Raw genomic sequence first — 27,635 nt, 5'->3', positions numbered from 1 at the left:
TATTGTTAGCTGGGTAATGGATGACACATGCATATTTCTGTTGACTTAGCCAGTAGAGTTGTTATACTCATATCTTTTGGATATTAGGATACCTGATTCGATGAAAAATTATTCATGGGGGAGTTACCATGTTTGATCATTATTGAGAATGATTTGAGGTTGAGGGATATTGGGAGATCAGATATTGTGATATGTTGACTTCTAATGGTTTGTGAGAGTAAATGTTATGTGGTTGTCGTTGATGGTGACATAGTGAGTGTCAACTATTTTGATGATCTATTATTTGGGTTGTCGTTGATGGTGACATAGTGAGTGTCATGTATGATATTCACAGGTTTGATGATTATAATTCGTGATCAGATTATAAATTGGGTGCTAGAGAGTTTATGGTTTAGAGTGCCTATGAGATTTTAATAAATCTGGTTAGTTGTAGTTAGTTAACAGGATGATAAAATTGATGTTTACTTCTCTGATATTGGACTGTGTTGATAAATAATGATTTGATGTTTTGAATGTTAACTTGCTCTCATGGGGAGTAGAGACTTATTCATCTGATATTATGTGGGCTGATATTTTTGAGGATAAAAAAATGAGAGTGTCTTGATGTTCTTGAATTCTGACTTTGTCTTTTGGGTCGTATACATTTATACATATGGTATTATGTGGGTTGACATTCTCTAGTTTGAGTTGATGTTATTAGTGTTGAGTTGACCCATGAACTGATTTAGTTTTGTTGGTTGATCAGTAGAGGATTTCTATACTCTATTTTTTAGAGGTTCGAACCTTTAGGTTATTCGTGCTTAGTTATGTATCTAGAGCACATTTGAGTACATGTTTTGTACTGACGTGGAAAGGACTGATTTAGCCATATATCATTGTCGGCTTGGATAGGTTATAAAGGATCGATGTATCATATTCCATGGAGACTTTGACCGTGGACTGTATATACCTGGTGGGATAACTTAGAGGGTGCATTGGGATATGTGACCCCGTTGGTGTAAGGAAGTGTAGAGCTAATTGCTTAACACTTATGGGATACAATCGTTACTAGTGTATACTGGGAGAGTACATTTGGATTTATGATGATAAAATTTTTTCCATTGGATATAGTCTTGGTAGTGTATGACATTGACTGGCAATGTTATACCACGGTGTGTATATCGTTCTTGTCCGATACCAGTTCCTTTGAACCTAGAGCAGGGTTGTTACTGGATGATTAGGCTGCTTTATTTTGGGTTGCTTTGATTGATGTATTCATGCTTGATACATATGCATGAATTTTGTTTAGATATACCGGTAATCCATGAGTGTTGGTAGCATAAGGTTGGTCTCTTTGATTGAGCTGATATGCTGATTTTGCATGTATATCATGATTGTTTTGGGTTGTAGGAGTCCTGTGGTAGACTGTCCATTTGAAAGTAGTATATGTATCCATGTTCTGATATGGTTTGAAGGTTACTTGTGGATCATAGATATGTGGTTGGGTGTATGTATCTGGAGGTATTATTGAAGATATCTTGTTGATTAAATCCGAGATGTAGTATAAGTACATCGGTGGTGTTTTGATGGAGGCATTTTGTCGATTTAATCTGAGTTGTGATATGTACATATGTGTTTGGTGTGGTATCTGAGGTATCTTTTTGATTATGTTTGATATGTGAGTGCACCTGGGTTTAGTATGCTTTATTGGAAGTATATGTTGGTTATACTCTTGGCATAGGTATATATATGCCATGTGAGGTTGTTTGAGGTGTATTGTCGATTATACCTATGTTGATATATGCACACGGGTTCAGTATGCATTGTTGGAGGTAGCACGATGATTTATGCATATGTTGTGAGTATGTTTGGTGTGTGCTAATTGGAGAATTATGTCGATCATACATATGTTGTGTGTGCATGTGTACCAGGTGTATGGTGGGTAGCATCATGATGATTCTACCTATGTTGAATGTAGAATGCTGAGTGTCTACATTATGTTATTGGTTGTATAACCATGTCAACTAATTATCCTATTAGTGGGTGACCAACCCACTAGGATGATGATAGAGTTGACTATGGATTTGATTTGTTTACTAGGTTGTTTATACCTTTGGCTGTCCACAGTGATATGTGGTCGAGTGATCTCGTGCAGCCTTTAGTTGGATAGTTAGGTGCCTTGGACACTTATGGATCGTTTGTGGTGGAGCGGAGCTCCCATATATACATATTTCGGATTGCTTGTAGCGGAGCATTGCTCCCATATCTATTGCAGATACATGTTATGGATTATTTGTAGTGGAGTGTTACTCCTACATATTGAGGATTTTTTTTGTGGTAGAGCGTTGCTCCCCCATATGTGGTGTTTCCTGTGATGGAGCGTTGCTCTCACCCTGGAGGATTTATTCTTTGGTGATTTATGTTATTGATGATCAGATTTTTCGATTTATTATTAGAGATCTTATGGATAGGAATGTCTGTGATACAGACATTATGTGTATTGGTTTTTACCATATAGGCTTACAGTGCCTTAGATGTTTTCAGGGACTCGATGATCCTAGTATGTCGAGGATGTTTGGATAGGTGTCCATTATCTTTGTGGACGATGTTGTGATCTATTACGGATCCGAGGTGAGTCACGTACACTACCTTTGCATAGATCTAGAGATGATTCGACGAGAACATCTATATGTGATTATCAGTAGTGCTGGTTTGGATTGTCTTTTGTTATGATGTTTGGGACACACGGTCACCAGTAGGAGTGTACCGTGGTTCCACAGGAGATAGAGGTTGTTACCATTGGGAGCAGCCGAAATCAGTGTAGGAGATCCGCAGTCTTTTGTGACTTGCAGGATATTACAGACCTTTCGTCGAGGGTTTCTTCCGCATAGCTATTCTACTTTCACGCGTGACCATGAAAGGCGTGAAATTTACTTGGACTGAGGATTGCAAGACCAGCTTCTAGGAGCTGAAGTGGAGACTAGTGTCGGCTTTGATTTTTGGTTTTTACCATTTGGAGAGGACGGATATGTCCTCTACACCGACGCATCTATTCAGGGTTTGAGCGCTGTTCTGATGCAGCACGATATGGTAGTCTCTTATGCTTCTCGTCGGTTGAAGGAGCATGAGAAGGTCTACCCTGTACATGATCTGTAGATGGCCGCTATTATTTTTGCCCTAAAGATTTGGCGGCATTACCTTTATGATATTACATTGAGATTCTCACTGACCATCAGAGTCTCAAATATATGTTCACTCAGAAGGAACTTAATCTTCGATAGAGGAGATGGATGGAGTTCCTGAAGGATTATGATTGTACCATTAGCTATCACCCGGGAAAAGCTAATGTGGTTGCTGATGCACTTAGCCAGAAGTCTAGAGGGACTTTAGCCTGCCATCGAGTTGTGGTCACAGACTTGATTCAGGGTTTCTCCGAGTTAGACCTTGAGGAGCAGCGACAGACCGAGCAGGGTATTCTTGTTACCATAGTTGCTCAGTCGTCGATCAGGACGAGAATCCGTGATGCCCAGTTGTTGGTACCTCATAGAGCTCAGCATGAGGCAGAGTTGATCCATATTATCAGACGGAGGATGTTAGAGGCATAGGATCGCCAGAAGTGTTATGCTGGTCGGAGACGCAGACTCTTAGCGTTCTCCATTTGTGACCATGTATTTCTGCGAGTTTCACCCATGGAAGTGGTGAAGAGATTGGCCTCAGAGGTAAGCTAGCTCCGCGGTACATTGGACTTTTCTGGATCTCGTGAAAAAAAAAAATTTTTTTTTTTAGAGCAGTAGCTTACAGTCTGACACTAACACTAATCCGGACAGGTGTTTACGACATATTTCGTGTATCTATACTGAGGAGATACATATCAGACCTAGCTCACGTGTTGTCTGATAAACTCAGTTCCCATTTAGTCTGACGTCACCTATGAGGAGGTTCTGGTATGGATTGTAGACCGGAAAGAGCGTCAGATGCGGAACAAGACTATTTGGCTGGTTAAGGTCGGATGACAGTATCATTCGGACGAGGAAGTTACTTGGGGAGCTCGAGAATACTATCCGAGCTCGATACCCCATCTTTTCCCTTGAGGTATGTGATTTAATTTACTATTCAGCATTTATACGCTTTACCTGTTGTTAGTGTTTGCTGATGGTAGATAACGAAATTTGGGGACCAAATTTTTATTAGTGGGGGAGAATGTAAAATACCGAAAAAAATGGCGAATAATGATAAAGGAATTTTCTGGAATTTTTAGAAATTTTTATGAAATTTTTTGGAGACCGTATGGACGAGTTTACGGGGATAAAATCGGGCCCCGGGAAAACCTGTTTAGGCTACCCCGTTTAAGCGAGGAAATGTTTTATTTTCCTTTTTGTTTTTCTCTTTTCTTTTATTCTTCACTGTTTTCCTTTTTCTTCCCCGCGTGCCGAGCGGTTCCCTTCACTCTTGTGATTGCCCATCTCTTCCTCTTCCTCCCCGACTCTCTTCCTTGCGACGACCGGCGATCCTCTCTTCATCTTCCCGCCGTCGCCGACACCTGAGTAAGAGCCAGCCAACTCCTTCTTCCCTGCGCTCGCCCACTGCCGATCTGTGCCCTAGCGTCGCTGTTGTCGCCACAACCGACGCGGCCGAGACTCTTCTCTACCTCTTGTGCGGAGCGATCTCGACGCCATTGACTAACGGTGAGCAACATCACTGCCGCCCTAGCACTATCGCCGACCGAAGCTTCCTTCCTCCTCGTGCCACTGATATGGAGCGATGGCTGCCTTCCTTCTGCCCTATGCGCCGCCGCCCCTGGTGGCATTATGCCCTAGATCGCTAGAAGTCAAGAGCTTGAGAAGGCGACAGAGGGTAGTAGTAATCGGGCAGTGGCATTGAAGGTGAGGGCTGAGGGATTGGTTTTCAATTTTTGTCCTTTAATTTTTTTATCCTGCCGTGAGAAACACTTGGGATGGGTGGAAGGTTACGCTAACAGAGAATGTTGGTCTCTAATTGTAGATTCATTGCGCGGGTTGTGTATCTGGTTTTTTTTTTTTTCAGCGATTGCCCCCAATTTCTGACAGCAACTACTTGTTGTGGACCAACAGAAGTTTAGTGAAGAGGTAAGGTGCTCAGGTTGTTCTGGAAATTTGGTTGTTGTTTGGATGTTGACTTCTTGAGTTTCATTTTGATCCAGACAGTGCATTGTAGGGCGTTTCTTGATTTCCAACAGCTACCTCTGTTCCGACAACAAGTTGTCTTTGCTATGGATTTGTTGGACTGTAGATTAAGGTAAGAAGTAGGGAAATTGGTTTGTATTATTGATGAATTAAGTATAGTTGATTTATGTTGGATTAGATTTAATCCTTGGATTTATTAAAGATGATCACATTGCTAATCATAAGTTGATCAGCGAGAGGAAATGATTGTGTTGATTGAGGATTATTGATTTAAGAGATTAATTCAAGTTAATCATTAATTAGGATTAATTAATGATGGATCGATTAGGGTTTTCCTAATTAAGTTGGGTTGGATTTAGCTAGTTGTTGTTTATAAAATTAGCTAAATTGTATATCACGTTGTCTGCAGGACTTTGATTCGAGGCAGTGTCTCGACGAGGGATCTATTTCGGATTGGATCTTCTTTTGGAGGCGGGTACTTTTGACTTATGTCATTTGATATACATAGTAGTGAATTTAACAAGTTGCATTAATTATGTCCTTTATTTGTTTCGGTTAGTCACTACCCATTATATGATACATGATTGATTGATTGCTTGATTTGCATCCCATGTATACTTTATTTGTTTATACATGCTTATAGGGGGTAGTGATATACCATGCTTCACCATGTTCAGGACCTAGGTTTTTATACCTTTTGTATACCTTTGATTCGATATGATTCGTTGACCTAGGGTACACTTTTCTATATATATGGATTAGGTCAGGATGTTTTTATGGTTATTGCCATGCATCATTTGCATGATTGCATGCTGTGCGATAGTCCGCTCCATTATTGTTGAGCACATCGCCAGTTACATGGATCTGCACACACCACCACTCATGGGTTAGTGGTCGATTCAGGCAGAGTGTGTTGCAGCAGGGACTCTGTTAGGCACCGTTGGTCCACTCATGGGTAGTGAGACACAACGTGTTATCCGGCAGGGATTCCTCCCCGTCACTGTGTACCGGGAGTTGAGAGCATTGCGCTCCCCCATTTATGATTTGGGGTAGGAGGATAGGTGTACTCCGACAGCATCCCGTCCACTCGGTCACTCATCAGGAGTAGTGACGACAGAGTGCACGGTTGTCACAACCCTACCCACTCGGCCTCACTATTGTGTGAGATGATCGACTGGCGTCAGGGGTGACCAGGACGCATCATTGGCATCATATGCATGATGCATTTATTGCTTGTGCTTGTGTTTGCTACATTTATATGCTGCATATTGTTTGGATACCTATGTTTGACATCCATACAGGATTTCCTTATCCCTCGGACTGTTTGACCTTATACTCAGGACCTGGTTAGTACAGTATTCTCCTGTTTACTTCAGATGCATTTTTATCTTTCTTATCGGGAGACTGTACGCATGATTAGTGCTAGGTGTTGTTTCCCTACTTTGTATATCAATTGTACCTGCTGAGTGTTGGACTCACCCCGCCTCCATTGTTGTTATTTTCAGGTTGATGCTGTCCGGAGGGAGTTCCAGTCGCTAGTCCTCACTGCACGTAGTGCTAGATCCCTGCAGACCTCGAGGATTTATTTACCATTTGGTTTGGTTTTTATTTGCTTATGTGTGTACTTGGTTATTTGGATACTTGGACATCATATGTTTTTCTTTGATATTGATGGATGTTCTATTCGATATGTTTTTACTACATGCCTGCCTGGACGGCAGAAGAGGTGAGTTTCGTCGGATTTGAGTTTTACGAGTGTAGTTGAGTAGGGTGATTTTCGAGTCAGAGTATTATTGCTTTGTTTGATATATATAACTGCGTGGATGTTTGTGTGGTTGTGTTATATTTATTATTATTATTCCAGCCGCATGTGGCTGAGGTATGGAGATATGTAGAAAGTTTCAGATTGTCCGCCGTACAGGGGAGATGTTGTCGAAATTTCTTCGGGCGGGGACTCCTTTGGGGCGTGACAACGATACTTTCCACTGTCTTGAACCAGGCCTGGGCGTCCCATGGTTCGCAAGTACCCGAAAAATTCTCCGGCTTCAGCCTTAGCCACTGTATCAAGTAGGTTTCTTGTCGGACCACTGGGGCAGGGGCTATCGGTAGTACCGGTGCAGCTGTAGGTATGACGGGCGGTGTATTCTAATTTGTTGGTGGAGTGATCGGATTTCCTTGTTTATTCATCAGAGCAGTGATCACTTGTTGTTGTTCCGTGATCTGACGTTTGAGGTCTGTAACCACTTGGGTCAGATCTGGTGGAGTCACTGTCTCCTCGGTCCTGTTACCGCGTCTTCTAGTAGCCATGTTTATCTTTATAAATGACAACAAGGCTAGCATAAGTCATCATAGTTTCTAACCAGGCTAACCTAAGGTGATTATTATTCTTAACAAGTCCTAGCCTATGTTATATTCAATTCTATCCTACCTTCATGTATCCCTACACTAAAACTGTGAATCATAAAAAAAATAAACATGCATATTAGATTAATACATTACTTATCATGCATAAAAGAAATAAAGTAAGCATAGAAATTCTTACTTAGAGCGGCAGAGTAGAGGCTTGATATGTGTGTAGCGGGAAGGCTAACTTGGCTCTGATACCAAACTGTAACTCCCGCCCCCTCCTGCTTAGTGGAGGCAGGGTTACCTTTTATTATACATAACGTACGTACATAATAGTTTTTTATGATTTTTAAAACAGCGGAAGTAATTGTTCATTTAAATCACAACTAATCATACTCATATGTTCAGCATAGTTATAAACTTAAAAAGTCATAATTATCCATTCCTAACATAAGCGTAAGTAAAAGTGATCATGTAAGTCATCAACATAAAATAAGCAGGTCTTTCTTTCTTGCCAAGCCACCACCACACACATCTACTGCCTCTCCTGTTGCTCCTTTAGTTTATCCATCCTTTTCCTTTATCTGTGGTACAAGGAAAGTAAGCTATGAGCACACAAGGCTCAGTAAGCTCCTTTCCTACTCACAAAAACCGTACACCTCATATAAGAGTAATCATATTACATATCATAGCATGAATGAAACTCATATCATAGCATAAATGAAAATCTTATCATGGCATAAATTAAGCATCATATCATGGCATAAATGACAATCAGATCATAGCATAAAATGGCATCATATCATGGCATAAATTTATCATATCATAGCATGAAGTAATCATCATATAATGGCATAAACTTATCATGGCATAAATGAAAATCATATCATAACGTAACGTAAACATCATAACCTATCATAACATGAATATAAGCATCATGACATATCATATTACAGCATAAAGAACATCCTATCATAACATGTGAGTGAGTATCATCTCCTGTCATTCCATATCATAAACATATAAGCAAGATGTCCTTTAAAATCATGTGTAATGTCATGTGCAAGATGCTTTTCAAAACATGCTTCATATCATGTGCAAAATGTCTTGAAAACAATATCATATAGTACTTAAAAATAATCTCAACATGAGGGGGCCCGGCTTAACCACATACATACATAAATGCGCGCATCCTAAGTAGACCCAAGGTAGCTAGTCTTGAACCTACTAGGAAACTAGGCCCGTAGCTCGACCTAGGGGCACGTAAGGAGCCCACCCTTTACTAGGCCCGTTTCTTAGTCCATCGACCTAGGGGCGCATAAGGAGCCCACCCTTTTGGTACAAGCCATACAAAGTAAAATACATGTCATGTACATAACTTATCATAGCATATCATGTTCATATCATTCATAGCATATCACGTTCATGTCATTCATAGCATATCATGTGTTAGAGTGTATACTAAAAGCCTAGCTTTTGGTATAAACATTAATCTAGAAATAAGAATCGCATTGGTCAAATGTCTACATTTATGATAAATGTAGTTGCTCAATTAATTTATATTGTAGATAACATGGTGTGTGGTGTCACATACAGAAGATCATGTTATCGGTTCCTTATAAATTATAAACAGTAGCTCACGACCAAGATGGAAAGGAACAAACCATTGGAAGGTCGTAGTGTAATTAGGTATTAGTTTATCTTAACTATATGATTACACTAGTACACTTAGAGTGTATTGAGTAGGACCATTTGAGGTCGTTCCTTTTATACTGACTTTATAAAAGAATAAAGACCTCAGTTATTATGGAAGTGTGTGCTCTTAATCCTAATATAATAACAAGCACATATATTTGATATTTATTTCTTTAATTTATCAATGGGTGAGATTTAGTTCGATAAATCAATAAACCCGATAAGTTGGGAAATGGTATCACTTATAGTGTGTGTTGTTGATTATGGAAGGAAACTGTGTCCTAGAGATACTAGGTTGATAATGTCCTCAAGAGGAGCTCATAAGGATTGTCATGTTAAACCCTGCAGGTGGACTTAGTCCGACATGATAATAAGGTTGAGTGGTACTACTCTTGGACTTAGATATTAATTAAATGAGTTGTCAGTAACTCACTTAATTAGTGGACATTCGATATCTTAAACATAGGGAGACTAACACGCTCATAATAAGAAGGAGCCCAAAATGTAATTTGGGATTGGTGCGGTAGTTCAATAATAGTTCTTTAGTGGAATGAATTATTATTGATGAAATTAAGTTGTGTGTTCGGGGCGAACACGGGATGCTTAATTTCATCGGGAGACCAAAACCAATTCCTCCTCTCGGTCCCTATCGTAGCCTCTAGTATATAGAGATTTATACCCACCGCATACCCACCTTCTTACCCATCCAATGGGGCCGGCCAAGCTAGCTTGGAACCCAAGCTAGGGCCAACCAAGATCAAGTGGATGAGTCATGTAGGTGGCCGGCCAAAGCTTGGGTCTCAAGCTTAGGTGGCCGGCCACTAGAATATTAAAAAGGATTTTTTATTAAAATTATTTCTTATGTGGATATCATGATTTTAAAAGAGAGTTTAAAAATTAAAAATTTCCTTTTATAGTTTTCTACAAAAGATTAAGAGAAGAGATTAATCTCTTTCCTTATTTGTAGTTTAAAAGGATGGTTTTAATTTTTGGTAAAAACTTTCCTTATTTGTAAATCATCTACATGTTTAAAAGAGAGTTTAAAATTTGAAATCTTTCCTTATTTGTTGATTAAAGGAGGATTTTAAATTTTAAGAAAACTTTCCTTTATAACCATGTTCATGATTTAAAAGAAAAGTTTAAAAAATTAATAATTCTCTTTTATTAGTTTCTACAAAAGATTGAGAAAAGATTTGATATCTTTCCTTATTTGTAGATTAAAAGAGATTTTAATTTTTAGAGATAACTTTCTTTTTATCCACATGTTTAAAAGAAAGATTTTAATTTATTAAATTTCCTTTTTATAAACCAATCATGAAGGGATTAAATTATTGGAGAAATTTTATAAATTTCTGGAGACAAATTAGGAAGTTTTAATTAATTAAAACTCTCCTTGTTTGTAGCTTTGGTGGCCGACCATGTAAATTGAGAAAAGGAAAATTATTTTTAATTAAATAAATTTTTCCTTTTCATGGCAAAAGAATTAAGGAAGTTTTTAATTAAATTTCCTTATTTGCCAAGACCAAGGATTATAAAAGAGGGGGTAGAGAAGGCTTCATGGTGAACAACCTCTATTATTTCTCTCCCTCTTTTCCTTGGTGTTGTGGCCGGCCAACCTCTCTTCCTCTCTTCCTCTTGGTGGTGGCCGAACCTTCTCTATTTGCTTGGAGCTCTTGTGGTGGCCGGATACTACTTAGAGAAGAAGAAGAAGAAGGAGACAAAGCTTGTATCCCTTGGAGCTTGGTTGGTGGAAAAAGATCTTCATCTTTTGGAAGCTTTGTGCTTGGCCGAAACTTGAAGAAAGGAGAAGAAGGTGCTTTGGTGGATTCTCATCTCGGAAGATCGTTGCCCACACAACGTCCAAGGTTAGAAGAGGAATACGGTAGAAGATCAAGAGGTCTTTTTAAAAGGTATAACTAGTATTTTTTCTTTCCGCATCATACTAGTTATTTTTGGAAATAATACCAAATACAAGAGGCTTACGATTCTAGTATTTCGAATATGTTTTTCGAAGTTGTGTTCTTTTGTTTTATTTTTCCTTGTGATTTGATTGTTCTTTTCGGTTAACCTAAAGTTATTTTAGGAAATTAAATATTAGATTTCTATAAAAGGTTTTGTCTAGTCGGTGGTGGTTGCTCCCATATCCAAGAAGGCCATGTGCCTCGCCACGTCAGTACTGGGAACCAATTATGGAAATTAATATTTAATGAAATTAATAACTTAAGGTGATTTGGGTCGAACGTGTTAAGTTCCGCAGGAGATCCAAGTCAAAACCTAAAAGAACAAATAGATTAAGTTTTGGATCAAACGTGTTAAGTTCCGCAGGTAATCCAAAATTTAATTTAAAAGAACACATGGTAGCTAGGAAAAGGTTCAGACCTTTGTACAAAATTTTTGTACAGTGTAACCTCTAGGCTTTCTGAGTAGCAACCAACATCATGTTCATGTTATTCATAGTATATCATGTTCATGTCATTCATAGCATATCATGTTCATGTCATTCATAGCATATCATGTTCATTTCATTCCTAGCATATCATGTTCATGTCATTCATAACTTATCATAGCATGAAGAGTGCTCTTGGTCCCACTTGATAGGGAAGCAACTCTTAGGCCTTTCACTTAGCATATCATAAAGAGTGCACTTAGTCCCCACAAATAGGGAAGCATCTCTTAGGCCTTTACTTGTCCTTTCATAAAGCGTACATACTTGAGCATATAGCATATCATAGGAGACATTATCATAAAATATTCATAAGCATACATAAACGAGCATATAACCTATCATGGGAAACATAATCATGTATGGAATATAAGTTAACATCTCCTAATTCATATCATGACAAAATGAAGCACATAATGAGTTGTAATTGGGTCTCAATCATCAACTACTATGGGTGGCCGAAACATGCAAGGGGTCACCTAGGTTGCAAGCAATCATAAAACATGTGAACCATAGATCCATTTCATAACATTTATCATAAGGAACCTCATAAGCATGTTTAATTTAGGTTCTAAGCTTCCTAGGCCTAAAATTCATGATATGGCCGAAACATGCAAGTTCTAGAGCTAGGTTTAAATAGCATATAAACATGTGAACCCTAAGCAATTGTCATAACATCTATTATAAGGAACAACATAAGCATATAGAGTTTAAGTTCTAGGCTTCCTAGGTCTAAAACCCATGATGTGGCCGAAAGTCATGAAGTGTGGGACTAAACTCTAACCAAACACAACACATAATAATATCATGTTAACTTCATCTCATATCATAGGGAAGAACATTAGCAAGTTAGGGTTGAGTTTAAGCTTGCCTAAGCCTCTAATCCTATCTTGGCCGAATGTTCAAAACATGAAAGCCTAGTTTTAAACAATATGCAATCATAAGTACTTCAAGTTATCTTCATATCATATCATAAGAAAGATCCTAAGCAAGTTGGATTTGAGTTTAAGCTTCCATAGATTTTCAATCTTCTCATAGCCGAAACACTAAGGTGAGGTTTACCTAATTCCAAGCAACATACTTAGCATGTAACAACAAGAAAATATTCATATCATGTCATGGGAAAGATCATAAGCATGTTAGTTTTGAGTTTGAGCTTTCCTAGGGTTTTAAATCTCTTCATGGCCAAAACCCTAAGGTAAGATTTACCTAATTCCAAGCAACATACAAACATGGAAACACCAAGGAATATTCATATCAAATCCTAAGAAAGATCATAAGCATGTTGATTTGAATTTAAGCATATTCATATCATGAACATGTTAGGGTTGTGTTCAATCTTTCCTAGGCCTTGTAACTCATCATGGCCGAAAGTTTCAAGGGAAAACCCTTGGTTTTTAATCCATCTAAACTTAAAGGAAAATCACATAACCACTTGTACCACAGGTGAGGGGATGCTTACCTCCTCTTGCTTGGTCTTTTCTTAAGATAAAGATACCCTTGTGAAGAAGAAGAAGAGAGCTCCTCCTTCTAGTATTTTCCTTTGCTTCTCTTGCTTGTAGGAAGTAGATCTTAAGGACTTCTTCTTGAGGTTTAGTTTTCCTTAGGAATAAAACTTAGTTGGATTTCAGAAGTTTGGTAGAGGGAGACTTTAGGTTCGGCAATGGTGTTGAAAGGAAGAAGGAAAAATGAAATCCCTTTCCCTTTTTCTCTCTTATGCTAAGTGGGAGGAAGAGGCAAAGATAAGTTTTGCTTTCCCTTCCTTATTAACTCATTTCTTATTTTTTTTTCTTAATGAAGAATATCTCCATTCATCCCCCTTAACTCTCCTAATCCCTCTCCTTCTTTATTCCCACGAAAATGGAAGGAAGAAAAGAGAAGAAGACAATTTGTCTTTTTCTTGTTATTCTCTTAATCAAGAGAAGGAGGAAGAAAGCTACTTGATGTTCTCTTGCTTCCTTCTCTTAATCATACTTTTACCTTTATCTACAAATTTCCATTCTCTAGTCAACAATACTTATGATGGCCTAGTGGTCAATCCTTAATCCTTAAAGCTTACTATTAGATTTAAAAAGGATCAAGGTTCAATCCTTGACCAACTCCTTTTCTTTTATATCTTTTTGGTTCTCTCTTATCTCCCTTTTTATTCTACAAGAGAATCTTTACGTATATAGCTTAAGAAATTTGTGGGTGTTACAGGTGGTACTGGTGGAGCTATTGGTATGACAGGCACTGCATTCTGATTTGCTGGTGGGGTGACAGGGTTTTCTTGCTGATTCATCAGAGCAGTGATTACTTGTTGTTATTCCGTGATCTGACGTTGGAGATCTGTGACTACCTGGGTCAAATCTGGTGGGGTCACTGTCTCATCGGCCCTGTTACACCGACGGCAAAATAGGTCAAGGACATCGTATCTACTATCAGTCAGTAAGCAAACAAATCTTTACAAGTGAGAGTTCAAAGGATGAAACCTACCTATCCTATACTAAATCAACTGCTAAATGCTATCACATATTTTGTTTCCATTCATGTGGGGGATTGTTGAAAAAATATGAATGGAAAGTGGTGGAATGTATGAAGGAGGCTTCATTGTGCATGGGACTTTTTGAAGTTTCAAGGCTTGACAGTTGGTTTATATTATTTTATAAGAATGTATGTTATGAACAAATACATGAGGAGAGGCTCTCTCTCATGTGTGGATACACAAGGAGAGGTGTATATCTAGGGCCCGGATTGCACTGGACATAATTGACTTGTGTATGAGCACGACCTATGCGCATCGAATATCGAATTGGTCAATGTAAAATTTATATAAGTGAATGAACTGACATTTTGTCATTTGTATTTTTTCTCCAAGTATAACATATGCAATAATGAAATGAAACATTTGACATTTCATTGGTGGAAATAAAAAAACCATTAAAGGTTTTTTTTGGTCATTTTATTAGTGGTGCTCCCTTATAAAAGGGAGCATAGGTTATGAGCAAAATAAGCAAGAAGAAAGATTAAAAAATCTTCACATCCGCATGTCTTTCCCCATTCTTCTTCTTCTTTGTCGCTTGTTTCTTCAACTCGACAGAACCTGGTGATAGCATTCAGGTATTTTTTTAGTTTTCCATGACCATTAGTGCTTGGTGGAGATTGCAGTTTCATCATTGTATCCTGGGAAACGGATGACACAGAAAAACCTCAAAGCACCGGGGAGGTGATGCAAATTTATTTTAAGGACTCTGTGTTAAATGCTGACCTCGGTTCCTCAATTTCCGTGCACTTTACATGGGTACTTAGTTTGGAATCCTGACTACTCGGTCAAAAATTTGACTGACTCAGATGACGTGCTTCCCTACTCGGTCGACTTCTTCCCAATTCAGCTATATGCTTTCTGACTCAACCGACTTGCTTTCCGGACTCGACCGTCAGCCGACAGCTTGAAATTATCAGTTCAAGGCTCTCAATAGATAAGTTTGAATTTAGTTTGTAAATTTAATATTTTTTTTTCCAAAATCTCCAACAAGAAATTGTCCAACAGAGTCTGGAGCGACCAGTTAAGCCCCAACACACTACAAAAAAAATAGTCTTCTGGGACGAATTTATAAAAAAATTTCGTTGCAAAAATTTTTAGGACAAATTTTGGGACAAAAAAAATTTCGTCCCAAAATTCTCGTTGCTAACTTGGAGACGAATTTGGGGACGAATTTGGCGACAAAAAATAATTTTGTCACCAAATTCGTCGTCAATTTTGCAACAAAAGCAATATTCATCGCAAAATTGACACAAAATTGGGGATGAAATCTGTAACAAAATTGGCAATGAATTAAAATTTGTTGCCAAATTTGTTGGCAATTCTGCAACAAAAATAATATTCGTCCTAAAATTGTCATAGCTAACTTTGTGAAAAAATAACTTTTGTGATGAATATTATTTTTGTTGCAGAATTGGCGACGAATTTGGCGACAAAAATAATAATTTAAAATTTTTTTGATTTATGACAAATTAATTTTCATCCCAGATTCTGGGATGAATCCACATATTTGTCCCAGATTCTGAGACAAATTCACAGATTCATCCCAAAATTGAGACAAATTTTGGGACAAAAATAAATTTGTTGCAAATTCAATAATCTATAATTTGCAACGAATATAAAATTTCATCCCAAATTTGTGACAAAACTTTTTTCGTCGCAAAAAATATTGCATATTTACAAATTAACGTGATTAAAAAAACCTAATTTTCATCACAGCTTTGCAACAAAAATGTGTTTTTGTCCCAAATCTGGGACGAATCTAGATTCATCGCAGCTTCTAGGATGAATATTATTCGTCCCAAATTTTTTCACAAAACTAAAAAAAGATTTCTAGCATTTCCCCTCTTTTTTTCTATATCTTGTTTACATTTGTACATATACAACATAAACAACATTCAAACATCCACCAAACATTCAAGTTTTTACAATCATACAACATCCTTCACCATATTTGCGAATCCAACAAATCAAATTCATACAAACAAGTTCATACAAAATACATATAGTCAACTTAACATAAAAAAGACATCTAAAACTAAACATTTCAAATTCATACACAATTACAACATCCAAACAAGTTTAACTCAAACAAATCAAACTTTAAGAACTCATAGTAAATATCTATACAACAAACCTAATAAGTGATAGCAAAAAATACATATTGTCATGTCTCAGGGTGCTTCGTTCGCCTTTTTTTCGTTCATCTTTTCCTGTGTCAAAATATAAACAAACAATAAGTAATAGTTATAAAAAAAAATCTATAATATATCAAAAGCTTAGATGACAAAACTTATATGATTGTCATAATATATCAAAAGCTTAGATGGGAAAAGATATCATTATCATTAAATTGTATGAAACATATAAATAAATGAAATGAAACTTTTTACTAAATGTAAAAAAAAAAATGTATACCTCATGTAATCTATAATATACTTCAAGAAACTTGTAATATAAATACATGTATCAAATGTTCCATGACATAATAAAAGTATCAAACCCCCGACATAACATAAAGTACATGTTTCAAATGTTCCACCATGACATAATAAAAGTATCGAAACCTAAGCTAAATTTGCATTGAGAAGTAAGGAAGTCAAAAATATATAAAACATGGCATAACAATATACATGTATCAAATGTTCCATGACATAATAAAAGTATCAAAACCTAAGCTAAATTTGCATTTAGTAAGGAAGATAAAAATATATAAAACATGGCATAACAAAAAGTACATGTATCAAATGTTCCATGAAGTATCGAAACATGACATAATACAAACTTTAAAGGTAAAATAAAAATATAGAAATAACTATAACATCACATGCCAAAAAATCCTAACATAAAACTTATTAGGTAAAGACTTCCCCCAATATGAATTTACTGGAGAACTGCAATTATTTTTTCTTTGAAAAAAAAAGAAAATGTTATAATTTTTAAAACTTAAGGTTAAAATAATTTTTAATTAAATGTTAAATAATTTTTAATTAAGTTTTTAAAATAATTTTTAATTAAGTTTTCAAATAATTTTTAATTAAGTTTTTAAAATAATTTTTAATTAAGTTTTAAAATAATTTTTAATTAAGTTTTAAAATAATTTTTAATTAAGTTTTTTAAATAATTTTTAATTAAGTTTTTTAAATAATTTTTAATTAAGTTTTTAAAATAATTTTTAATTATTTTTAAATTAAATTATAATTAAGTTTTTAAAATAATTTTTAATTAAGTTTTTAAAATAATTTTTAATTAAGTTTTAAAATAATTTTTAATTAAGTTTTTAAAAATAATTTTTAATTAAGTTTTTAAAATAATTTTTAATTAAGTTTTAAAATAATTTTTAATTAAGTTTTAAAATAAATTAGGTTTGGAATTTAATTAGGTTTAGAAATTTAATTAAGTTTAGAATTTAATTAAGTTTGAATTTTAATTAAGTATAAAATTTAATTAGGTTTGAAAAAGGTTATGGAACTCATGTTAGATTCAAACTTAGCTTTGGGTTAATTAAGCAAACTTCATAAGGATAAGCTTTCAGTTTAGTGGCGAGGCATATAGCCTTATTGTGTATCAACGGTGGACCACTTGCTGAACACTTCCAAACAGTTCCCGCCCAAAAAACTTAATACTAAATTTTGGTCTAACTAGCCTATGTTTAACTGGGGTAGCTTCGGTCAGATCCACTATGTCTAGTGCACCAGGTAGAATTCCATATTCAACCTATACATGCCTTCGACAAAGTTCCCTTGACGTACTATCATCCCAATCCATTCCGATGCTATGTTGTAGGGTTTGGTAAATTTTTTTCATCTAACCATTCGAAGCACAAAAAAATAAACCTAATCCTAAGTGTTGAGTTTGGTTAATCAAATTGGTTGTATTGTTTTTCTACTTGCTCCCCCTGAGTCATAGCTTAGATAAGGTCTATCTAAGTAATGAATCTGACTCTTAGGGATTAAGTATAGGTTTAGTTCAATTGGTTTGGTTAAAAGTTTTGTTTGAACCCATGCTTGGACTTGACTTCTAACATTTTGACTGATTAAAGATAAATATGATTTGTTCGTTTGTTTAGGGTTGTAACCAAGTCCTGATTTATTGTACACGGCTCGTTGCGACCCAAGTACCATATTTAGACACTTGAATCCCAGTTTGAACCATTCCAACGTTTTCTTAAGTCGCTCAACTTGTCCTTTCAAGTCAGAATTTTCTTCCTCAAGTTTTTCAACTTGAGTTAAAGTTCTGACTTAAACTTGGTTAGTCGAGTCACTCAAGTTAACTTGTTGCTTAAGGTGGTCTATTTCCTTAAGTAACAAGTCATTTTGTTTTTCCGATTTTGATAATTTTTTAAACAAACACATAACTACTTTAAGCAAATTAGATTTAGAATAAATCATTACCATATTTGGATCTTCCGATCTGGGGCTTCTCTCGGAATCGAGGTCGATCTCGGACTCATACTCTTCATCGGACTCGGAGTCGGAATCTTCGTTTCTTGCCATAAATGCAAGATGACTCGAGTGCTTCGTTTGCTCCGTGTCAGATTCTTCGGAGAAGTCTCATCCCAAGTTGCTTGAAGAGCCTTCTTTCATCTTGTCGATTTGGGCTTTTCTTCCTTCCGGTTCGGGCAATCGATTTTGAAATTTCCCTTTTGGTTGCACCCGTAACAAATCACTTCTAATTTGTTTTGGGTCTGGTTGAGCGGAGTCTTCTTGACATTTCTTCTAAACTTCTTCTTCATTAGAAGTCTCCGCAGCATGTTGACCAACTCTTCTTCATTTGTTGAGTCAGAGTCTGACTCGCCTTCAGACACGATCTTGGTTTTTGATTTTGTCTCCTTGCTTGGACCTGTATACAGAGCTACACCTTTCTCAACATGGCTTATATTATACTGTTCATGTAATTACAATTCACAAAATAACTTGTCTAACTTAAGAATTGAAAGATCCTTGGAGACTTGTGTTAGTTAGAGCCTTAGAGCCAATCATTTTTGATGATTGTATGGACTCATGTATATCATATTCTTGTATATTAATAAAGGCATTTGTTTGGTTATTATACTTATTTGTATTAGTGCCAAATAGACTAAGTATAATAGCGTCCTTGAGTAGTAGGTTCATACCTATATCAATCGATTAGTTGAATCGATAGTGAGATGATATAGGGAACACTACTTTAAATCATTCCTAGTCGAGTATTAACATTCAGTGACAATGTTAATGCAATAAGACTAGCATGTAGGTCAGTTCGATGACTTGATCTCACAAGTCATGGATATAGAGATATCAAGCTGACACATGGAAATACATTGGAGAATGTATACTGAATGACTCTCCATGAGAAAGTATCATGGATCGTTATATGAGTGTCATATACTTTCTCATGTGGCTATTAGTATGACTATTAGTCCTTGGACCTGAAGTCACTATGGATCCCTACATAAGGAGTTATGTACTTTGATTTCGTCAAACGTCACCCGTAACTGGGTGGACTATAAAGGCGATTACTGGGTATGTAACGAATTATGCAGAGGAATGTGAGTGATGTAGATGGGATCTATCCCTCCCATATGACGGGAGCGACATCGCTATTCTTGATAGAGTGAGACCACTAAGTGCATGGCCATGCCCAAATGAGTCAACATTAGATGTTGAGCTCATTTGATCGAGTGAGTCTACTTGGAGTTCAAGATTTAGATTGATTAGAGGATGACACGTTCTATGCCTCACATTGATCAATCTAGATGTCTAGGATAGAAGGACAATGTCATATATTTTGTGAGGAGTCACAATTGGTAGTCACAAGGTGATGTCGGATCTCGACATTCTTGTAACTTGGGTAGTAATGATGTGTTGCTAGATACCGCTCATTACTTATGCTCCTAAATGGGTTTAGGGCATTGCCAACATTACAAGAACCTATAGGGTCACACACTAAGGACAATTAGATGAAGATTTGGTTCATATGATGAACCAAGAGGATTAGATTCATTTGATGAATCATATTGGATTAAGAGTAATCCAAATTGGGCTAATTGAGTTGGACTCAAGTTGATTCATGTATTTAATGAGTCTAATTTAGATTATGACTCATTAAATCAACTTAATTTAATGAATTAGATTCATTATATTAAGTTGGCTTGAATCATATGGTTGGATTAGATCAACCATGAGAGAGATTTGATCAAGTTTGACTTGATTTGAGAGGAAGAGAAAAAGTCATGTTTGACTTGACTTTTTGCCACATCACTAGTGAGTTGGCAAGATGTGGACCAATAGGATTGCTCCACATAATGAATGTGTGCCACCTCATGGAGGTTACAAGCATCCATAGCATTTAATGTGGCCGGCCCACATTAAATGAGGAGGTTACACTTGTTGCCATGTCATTTAGTGAGGTGGCAAGATGTGGACCAATAGTGTTGATCCACATCATCCTAGAGTGCCACCTCATGGGGGTTACAACTCTTAATGGTCTCCACATTAATTGGAATTAATGTGGGGAGTTACACCTCCAAGATGTGGCCGGTCACTCTAGTGGGGAATGAAAATATTCATTTTTCATTCAAGTGTGATTAAGTCATCTTCTTCCTCTAGAGCTCTCTCTTCTCCCTCTCCTCCTCTCTTGGCCGAACAAGACAAGGTGCTAGCACACCTTTGTTTGGTCTTCTCCATCAAGGATTGTTCGTGTGGATACTTCTAGAGGACCGTACACTTGACGGTCTAGAGATCCAGCACCTTGGACGAGCGGGAACGCGAAGGGATTCGCTACAAGGGTAATGATCTTAACTTTAGTGTAGATCTAAAGTTTTTACAAACTCGTACAAGAAAAAGGTTTTTCGAAAAATTTTGTTTACGAATCTTTGCATGAGATCCGTGGCTTTGGGTGACTCGGGGTTTCCGCGACGCGAAAAAGCGGTTTTCGCGACCCGATGAACCCAACAGTGGTATCAGAGGCACGTGCAAAGACTTGTACGAGTTCGTTTGTATTTTTATGAAAAATATACCTTCTGTGATTTTCTGTAAAAATTGAGTTTTTAGAGTTTTTATGAGTAATTTTTCCGTAGAAGCGAAGCACAAGTGTCTCGGCACTTGTAGGCTTTGGCTACCGGAAAGTTTTCTTTTAAACAACTTCGTTTTGCCCCAAATCCGTTTGGGACAGCGGGGTCGGGTGCCATTAGATCGCAAAGGAGCAACTCACGATGGTTAGATCGTGGGTAAGGGCATTGCCCCTAACCCCCGCAAGGGAATTTGCTCCGCGATTGCACCCGAAATCGCTAAAAACGAACCCGCCGGGAAGATTTTTCCGAAACGGCAATGTCTCGACCCAAATCGTTTTGGGACAGCGGGTTTAGGTGCTGTTGGATCGCAAAGGAACTCTCGCGATGGTTAGATCGCGGGTAGGGGCGCTGCCCCTGGGCCCCGCAAGGGGATCCGTTCCGCGATTGCGCCCGAAACCGCTAAACGGGACCGCCGGGAAATTTTACTTATAAAAATTGTAAAAAAAAATTATTTTAAAATTACAGAAAAATTATAAAAATATATAATTTTGAATTATATATTAATTTGTGATAGTCATGGCCCAAAATACCCAATAAGATTGGATTTGTGTTGTAATTCATAATACGACCTGCGTGCCGTCATATGATTGTGTGTGCTGTATTTTTTTTTTTTTCCCACGGCCTGCGCATCGTGCCTTTTTCTTATTCTGGTTATAAATTAGATTTAGACTCGAATGTAACTCGAGTTTCAAATTGTAATGTACAAATTGGAGCGGTGGATGGTCCACATGAGACGGAGTTCCGAGGCGGGCACGAGCAACACAAGGTGGTCAAAGGGAGGAGCTTGGAGAAGCTGTTGACCCTAGGTTGACCAATCGATCTTCTCATTGGCTTGAGAAGATTGTAGTAGGGCCATGACTAAATCACAAATAGATTAATTAATTAATTGTTATGTATCTGATGCATGTTTAATAATTAATTAATTAATTAGTGCCTTAACGATTAGATTAGATCTAAGTCGTGCACATGATGCACCCTTGCGATTAGATTAGATCTAAGTCGTGCACAAGATGCATCCTTCTCGATTAGATTAGATCTAGATCGAACCAACTCTAAATGCCTAACCGTGTCGTGATACCTATCACTTCCTCGATCACATGTATTGTTGAATCTACCAAAGCAGAGCAATACATATTATCTTGGTAGGGTACGGAGGGACAATCTTGGTCCCGCCTATCAACGCATGGGTGAATACAAACTCAATTAGATTGAGTATTCCTAGTTACTCGGTTGGATTGAGTCAACTATAGGCATTATTCCAACGGTTGGAAAAGATAGGTCAAAATCACATCTATATTAACTCTCGGGCGTATTAGCCAAAGCTAACTCGAGTTTTAATATAAATGCAGATATTGATTCTATAAACAAGAGTTGCATAGAGATGTAATTGGTAATCGTTACCTACCGATCATACTAAGCCTTGGGCGTATTAGCCAAAGCTAACTCAAGGGTTAGTATGATGTGGATCTTGTCCCACATGAATTATAGTATTCAGTGGGAGCATCTTTTAATTAAAGGCCTAATTAAATGATTTTTAAAAGAATATGATATTTATTTCTGTAAATTTTCTGTTGTAGATAACCATGACGTCAAACACGAATTCCTTCTCCCTGCGATCTGTCCTTGAGAAGGACAAGCTCAACGGAGCGAATTTCCTGGACTGGTACAGGAATTTGAGAATAGTTCTCACCCAGGAACGTAAACTGTACGTTCTGGAGCAGCCCATTCCGGAGGCTCCTCCTGCCAATGCCCCGCGAGCAGACAAAGATGCTTACAAGAAGCATCAAGACGACGCATTAGATGTGTCCTGTCTAATGCTCGCGACCATGAACTCAGAGCTTCAGAAGCAACATGAGTTGATGGGCGCTTTCGATATGGTTGAGCATCTTCGCCAACTATATCAAGGACAAGCGAGGCATAAGAGATTTCAGATCTCGAAGGCACTGTTTCAGTACAAGATGTCAGACGGGGCTCCTGTAGGTCCTTATGTGTTAGTTAGAGCACTAGAGCCAATCATTTGATGATTGTATGGACTCATGTATATCATATTCTTGTATATTAATAAAGGCTTTTGTTTGGTTATTATACTTATTTATATTAGTGCCAAATAGACTAAGTATAATAGCGTCCTTGAGTAGAAGGTTCATACCTATATCAATCGATTAGTTGAATCGATAGTGAGATGATATAGGGAACACTACTCTAAATCATTCCTGGTCGAGTATTAGCATTCAGGGACAATGTTAATACAATAAGACTAGCATATGGGTCAGCTCAATGACTTGATCTCACAAGTCATGGATATAGAGATATCAAGCTGACACATGGGTATGCATTAGAGAATGTATACTGAATGACCCGCCATGAGAAAGTATCATGGATCGTTATATGAGTGTCATATACTTTCTCATGTGGCTATTAGTATGACTATTAGTCCTTAGACCTGAAGTCACCATGGATCCCTATATAAGGAGTTATGTACTATAGTTTCGTCAAACGTCACCCGTAACTGGGTAGACTATAAAGGCGATTACTGGGTATATAACGAATTATGTAGAGGAATGTGAGTGATGTAGATGGGATCTATCCCTCCCATATGACGGGAGCGACATCGGTATTCTTGATAGAGTGAGACCACTAAGTGCATGGCCATGCCCAAATGAGTCAACATTAGATGTTGAGCTCATTTGATCGAGTGAGTCTACTTGGAGTTCAAGATTTAGATTGATTAGAGGATGACACGGTCTATGCCTCACATTGATCAATCTAGATGTCTAGGATAGAAGGACACTTGTCATTATTTTGTGAGTAGTCACAATTGGTAGTCACAAGGTGATGTCGGATCTCGACATTCTTGTAACTTGGGTAGTAATGATGTGTTGCTAGATACCGCTCATTACTTATACTCCTAAATGGGTTTAGGGCATTGCCAACGTTACAAGAACCTATAGGGTCACACACTTAGGACAATTAGGTGGAGATTAGGTTCATTTGATGAACCAAGAGGATTAGATTCATTTGATGAATCAAATTGGATTAAGAGTAATCCTAATTGGGCTAACTTGAGTTCGACTCAAGTTGATTCATGTGTTAAATGAGTCTAATTTAGATTTTGACTCATTGAATCAATTCAATTTAATGAATTAGATTCATTATATTAAGTTGGCTCTAATCAAATGGTTGGATTAGATCCACCATGGTAGAGATTGAGTCAAGTTTGACTTGACTTGAGAAGGAAGACCAAAGGTCAATTTTGACTTGATCTTTTGCCACCTCATTGGTGAGTTGGCATTAGGTGGACCAATAATGATGTTCCACATCATCATGGGTGCCACCTCATGGAAGTTACAAAGCCACTCTCTTAATGGTTTCATATTAATTGCAATTAATGCAATTAATTGGTAATGGTTTCATATTAATTGCAATTAAAGCAATTAATTGGTGATTTTGAAAGTGGTCGGCCACTTGTTTTTTGGGTGTGAATTTCATTTTTTTTCCATTAAAGTGGTGTAACTTCTTCATCTTCCTCCTTCTCCTTCTCAAGCTCTCCCTCTCCCTCTCCTCCCTTGGCCGAACCACATAGGTGCTAGCACACCTTGGTTTTTGGTCATCTCCATCTAGTGTGTCCGTGTGGATACTTCTAGAGGACCGGCGCTTGACGGTCTTGAGATCCGGCATCATTTGGACGAGCGGGAACGCGAAGGACATCGCATCAAAGGTATAAATGGTTTATCCTTATGTAGATCTACTGTAGATTAAAGTTTTCAAACTCGTACTCGTATTTTCGTTCGGTTTTACCTTGCACGAGATCCGTGGCTTGGGCGGTTCGGGGTTTCCGCGACGCTAAAAGCGGTTTTCGCGGCCCGAACAACCCAATAGTGGTATCAGAGCCACGTGCAAGGCTTGTACGAGTTTGTTTTTATTTTTATGAAAAATAAAACCTTCTGTGATTTTCTGTAAAAATTAGTTTTTTTATGATTTTATGGGTAATTTTTCCGTAGAAGCGAAGCACAAGTGTCTCGGCACTTGTAGGCTTCGGCTACCGGAAAGGTCTTTCGAAACCGGCTTCGTTTTGCCCCAAATCCATTTGGGACAGCGGGATTGGGTGCCATTAGATCGCAAAGGAGCAACTTACGATGGTTAGATCGTGGGTAGGGGTACTTCCCCTAACCCCGCAAGGGGATTTGCTCCGCGATCGCACCCGAAATCGCTAAAAACGAACCCGCCGGGAAGATTTTTCCGAAACGGCAATGTCTCGACCCAAATCGTTTTGGGACAGCGGGTTTAGGTGCTGTTGGATCGCAAAGGAACCCTCGCGATGGTTAGATCGCGGGTAGGGGCGATGCCCCTGGGCCCCGCAAGGGGATCCGTTCCGCGATTGCGCCCGAAACCGCCGGGAAATTTTATTCGTAAAATTGTAAAAATTAATTTTAAAATTATAGAAAATTATGAAAAATATACAATTTTGAATTATATATTAATTTGTGATAGTCATGGCCCAAAGCCCAATATGATTGGTTGTGTTGTAATTCATAATACGGCCTGCGTGCCGTTATGTGTTTACGAGTGTTGTATTATATTCGCGACCTGCGCGTCGTGCCTTCTCTTATTTTCTTGTTGTAAATTAGATTTAGACTCGAATGTAGCTCGAGTTTCAAATTGTAATGTACAAATTGGAGCGGTGGAGGGTTCACACGAGACGGAGTTCCGAGGCGGGCACGAGCAACACAAGGTGGTCAAAGGGAGGCGCTTGGAGAAGCTGTTGACCCTAGGTTGACCAATCGATCTTCTCATTGGCTTGAGAAGATCGTAGTAGGGCCATGACTAAATAACAAATAGATTAATTAATTAATTATTATGTATCTGATGCATGTTTAATAGTTAATTAATTAATTAGTGCCTTAACGATTAGATTAGATCTAAGTCGTGCACATGATGCACCCTTGCGATTAGATTAGATCTAAGTCGTGCACAAGATGCATCCTTCTCGATTAGATTAGATCTAGATCGAACCAACTCTAAATGCCTAACCGTGCCGTGATACCTATCACTACCTCGATCACATGTATTGTTGAATCTACCAAAGCAGAGCAATACATATTATCTTGGTAGGGTACGGAGGGACAATCTTGGTCCCGCCTATCAACGCATGGATGAATACAAACTCAATTAGATTGAGTATTCCTAGTTACTCGGTTGGATCGAGTCAACTATAGGCATTATTCCAACGGTTGGAAAAGATAGGTCAAAATCACATCTATATTAACTCTCGGGCGTATTAGCCAAAGCTAACTCAAGTTTTAATATAAATGCAGATATTGATTCTATAAACAAGAGTTGCATAGAGATGTAATTGGTAATCGTTACCTACCGATCATACTAAGCCTTGGGCGTATTAGCCAAAGCTAACTCAAGGGTTAGTATGATGTGGATCTTGTCCCACAAGAATTATAGAATTCAGTGGGAGCATCGTTTAATTAAAGGCCTAATTAAATGATTTTTAAAGAATATGATATTTATTTCTGCAAATTTTCTGTTGTAGATAACCATGACGTCAAATACGAACATTTTCTCTCTGCGATCTGTCCTTAAGAAGGACAAGCTCAACGGAGCAAATTTCCTGGACTGGTACAGGAATCTGAGAATAGTTCTCACCCAAGAACGTAAACTGTACGTTCTGGAGCAGCCCATTCCGGAGGCCCCTCCTGCCACTGCCACGCGAGCAGACCGAGATGCTTACAAGAAGCATCGAGATGACGCATTAGATGTGTCTTGTCTTATGCTCGCAACCATGAACTTTGAGCTTCAGAAGCAACATGAGTTTATGAGCGCTTACGATATGGTTGAACATCTTTGTCACCTATATCAAGGACAAGCAAGGCACTGGAAGAGGAACTCCAAAGAATACCTGGAAGATCTTAAGAAGAAGAGAAATAAGATTTCTACTTCAGGTATAAATGTTATAGAAGTCAACCTCTCTATTTCTTCATCGTGGGTATTAGATACCGGATGTGCTTCGCACATTTGTACTAATGTACAAGCGCTGAGGAATAGCAGAGCATTGACGAAGGGTGAGATAGACCTACGAGTAGGCAATGGAGCACGAGTTGCTGCTATTGCTGTAGGAACTTATCATCTATCTCTGCCCTCTGGGCTAGTACTAGAATTAGACGATTGTTGTTATGTGCCTGCCTTGACAAAGAACATAATATCAGTTTCTTGTTTGGACAAGAGAGGATACTCGTTTATAATAAAGAACAAATGTTGTTCCGTCTTTTTAAACGATATGTTCTATTGTAGTGCACCTCTGATAAACGGACTCTACATTCTAGACCTAGAGAGCCCTGTCTATAACATAAATACCAAGAGGATCAAGTCGAATGACTTGAACCAAACTTACCTCTGGCACTGTCGCTTAGGTCATATAAATGACAA

The sequence above is a fragment of the Zingiber officinale genome, chromosome 8B, assembly GCF_018446385.1.
Source record: "Zingiber officinale cultivar Zhangliang chromosome 8B, Zo_v1.1, whole genome shotgun sequence".
Lineage (NCBI taxonomy): Eukaryota > Viridiplantae > Streptophyta > Magnoliopsida > Zingiberales > Zingiberaceae > Zingiber > Zingiber officinale.
This window is presented reverse-complemented; position numbering follows the sequence as displayed.